Below are 3,338 nucleotides of genomic sequence, written 5' to 3' on the forward strand. Positions count from 1 at the left end.
CAACCCAAAGCAGTGACCTGTGGGGCAGAGGGCGCCCCCTGGTGGAGCGGCGGAGGGAGGACGCGAGCAGATGGGGGTGCAGCCGTTTGGGGTCCCACCAGGATATGGAAAGGGTGGGCGTCAGAGCGGGGCTCACTCATTCATTTCTTCATCACCACGCAGAGCGACCGGCCTGTACCCGGCAGATTGGGAGTAGGGATGGAGCGAAACAGTCCTCTCAAACCCAGAGAGGGGACAGGGAGGGAAGGGCAGGAGTGGAGAAACAACCCAGAACAGTAGGTGCTTAAGAGCTGTGTGACCTGGAGCAGGTAACAGAACTTTCTTCTGCCCCCATTTCCTCGTCTGAGGTGGGGAATATTTTAGCACCTCCCTCAAAGCAGTAATGTGAGGATAACAGGATTCGTGCCTTTTGTTGGAGGCGCTCAAAGGGGATTCCTTAACCCAGCCAGGGGTTGGGAGGAGTGAGGGGTCAGGACTTTAAAGCCTGCCCAGTCCCTACTCTCACGGGCTTACCAAGAAGTTGTGTGTTGTGTGCAGGATTCGGTGCAGAATAGCACCATTATGACATTTGACCGGTACTACATCCTTGGGAGGTAGGTGCAGTTAGGAGCACATTTACCAGTGGGGAAAACCGAGAGGTTTAACTTGGCCGAAACCACACAGAGATATGGCAGCCGCAGGGCAGAGCTGCATTCAGCTGACTCCTGTTCCCAGAAGTTCCCTCCAAAACTCCCTGTCCTCCTCCCACAACGCACCACCTCCCCGAACATTTCCTGTTCCTTTTTTTTTTTTTTTTTTTTTTGAGCAAGCTCTGTGCTCTACTTGGGGCTTGAACTCAGGACCAGATCAAAAGTCGTATACTCTACCAACTGAGCCAGGAATGCAAAACCTCTAAGCTCACTCCCTTGCTGCCCTGGCTCCAGCCAATCAGTTCTTAAGACGCTGCCCTCCACCCTTCTTCCACTCCCCTGCCTCCACCAACCGGCTGAGCCACATATTTTTTCCTCCCCCAAGACACTTCTTGCCCTATGAGAATTCCAAAGCCAGCTGCTGAAACTGGGACATTTTCATCTCACTTAATGTGTCTTCCCGGTCAGGTGCCATGGCAGGCAGGGCGCCCAGGGGTGAGGAAGATGCCCTGTTCCCACCCTTGTCCAGCTCTGGGCTTGGGGGTACATCCAGTGTCAGGGACGTGATCACAGACGTGCAGTTTTAAGGCCCCCAGCTTCAAGTGGAGAGTGGACAGAAAGAAGAAGGAAGGAGAGCCTGGGGAGCCTGGAGCTCTGGTAGGGGACTGGGGTGGACTGGAGAGGGGAGGGCAGGAGGAGGTGGAGTGAGATCAAAGGCTGTAGGCTTAAGGAACCAGACCCCCATGACTGGACATTTGAAATGAGGAAGTTCTCAGGGTGCCTGGCTGGCTCAGTTGGTAGAGCATGTGACTCTGGATCTCAAGGTTGTGAGTTCGAGTCCCACATTGGGTGTAGAGATTACTTAAAAAAATAAATAAGATGAAATGAGGAACTTCTCAACTAAGTGACAGATGCAGTGCTGTCTGTAAGAGGGAAAACTGAAATACCCCGGAAATTAATCCAAGGGGGAAATGGATGGAGGCTTTGCAACAAAGCCATTCCCTGAAATACCTCCCAGGAGTTAAAACAAATGAACCAGGGGCGCCTGGGTGGCTCAGTCCGTTAAGCGGCTGCTTTCGGCTCAGGTCATGATCCTGGGGTCTTGGGATCGAGCCCCACATCCGGCTCCCTGCTCAGCGGAGAGCCTGTTTCTCCCTCTCCATCTGCCTGTCACTCTGCCTACTTGTGCTCTCTGTCTGTCAAATAAATAAATAAAATCTTTAAAAAAAAAAAACAAAAAACAAATGAACCAGAGCCGCATGTATGGGTATGAACAAATCTCAAAAAGTGAAGAAGAAAGGCCAGTTTTTAAACCTGCAAAGGAATGCTTTCCCAAATATGGTATGTGGATGCACAGATATGTAGTAAAAGATAAAAACTAAAAGGTGGGCGCCTGGGTGGCTCAGTTGGTTAAGCGACTGCCTTCGGCTCAGGTCATGATCCTGGAGTCCCGGGATCGAGTCCCGCATCGGGCTCCCTGCTCGGCAGGGAGTCTGCTTCTCCCTCTGACCCTCCCCCCTCTCATGTACTCGCTCTCTCTCATTCTCTCTCTCTCAAATAAATAAAAATAAAATCTTTAAAAAAAAAAAACTAAAAAGGTATCTCAGGCATAGAGATATTATTAACTATAAGAGAGCGGTGCCCTGGGGAAGGGAGGGAGGGAGGAATATGACATCTGGCAGGGGGTACGAGAGACCCCGCCTCACTTGGGATTATTTTATTTCTGTAAATAAATAAATGGTTAAAATGTCAGGATATAATAAAAGTGCATGTGCACACATGGTTTAGCATTGTTGCATTCAGCTGACAATTCCTCTAAACCTGTCCTGTCTCTGTGTTTGAAATATTTTTTTTTATTTTTAAAAAGATCTCATTTATTCCTTTGTCAGGGGGAGAGAGAGAGAGAGCACAAGCAGGGGGAGCGGCCGGCAGAGGGAGCTGCCTCAGCAGGGAGCCCGATGTGGGGCTCGATCCCAGGACCCTGGGATCATGACCTGAGCCAAAGGCAGATGCTTAACCGACTGAGCCACCCAGGTGTCCCTTGAAATAGTTATTTTTAAAACAGAAGAAAGGGCTGGTGGGTATGGAACCCACTGATAAATGGATACAGACAAGGAGGAGAGGGAGCAAGGATAATCACGAAGACCTGCAATTTTATTTTGCTCATCTTTTGGCTGCCTTCCTGATGCGAATTTGTGGGAGCAGTGCCTTATTTTTTTTTACCATCAACACCATCCCATCTCCCCCGCACCCCTCCCGCTCGCCACAGGTTATGGCACGTAGAAGGTATGCAAAAACAGCGGGTGGGGTGCTGTGGAGGAGGAATGGGATCTGGGGATGGGGTGAGGGGACAGCAGTAGAAGAGTTGTGAAAAAGAAAACCACAAGGGGGCACCTGGCTGGCTCAGTTGGTAGAGCATGTGACTCTTGATCTCCGGAGTCCTGAGTTCAAGCCCCATGTTGGGCAGAGAACTTACTTAAAAAACAAACAAAACAAACAAAACAAAAAACCAAAAAACAAAAAACCACACACACAAAGGCTCCAAATGGTGTCATTTAGACCAAGTTCCTAAACCAGGGCTTGATACTTAATCTAACTGCAGTTTCAACCTCCCTCCAAAATGTAGACTTACCCTGTCAGTCAGGAATTTTTCAATGAGCGCCACGAGTTGGCCACTTGGACCCTCTCCAGTCCCCAAAGAAAGATGAG

General features: G+C 49.9%; 1 non-coding gene across 1 annotated transcript; it reads left to right on the forward strand.

The window, feature by feature from the left end:
* The first annotated feature begins 1,408 nt into the window (after nucleotides 1-1,408).
* TRNAQ-CUG (transfer RNA glutamine (anticodon CUG)) lies at nucleotides 1,409-1,481 on the forward strand. The gene has a single exon. It is a non-coding gene; the product is annotated as a tRNA-Gln (tRNA).
* Nucleotides 1,482-3,338: the final 1,857 nt, after the last annotated feature.

This window comes from Halichoerus grypus, chromosome 15, assembly GCF_964656455.1.
Source record: "Halichoerus grypus chromosome 15, mHalGry1.hap1.1, whole genome shotgun sequence".
Taxonomy (NCBI): Eukaryota; Metazoa; Chordata; class Mammalia; order Carnivora; family Phocidae; genus Halichoerus; species Halichoerus grypus.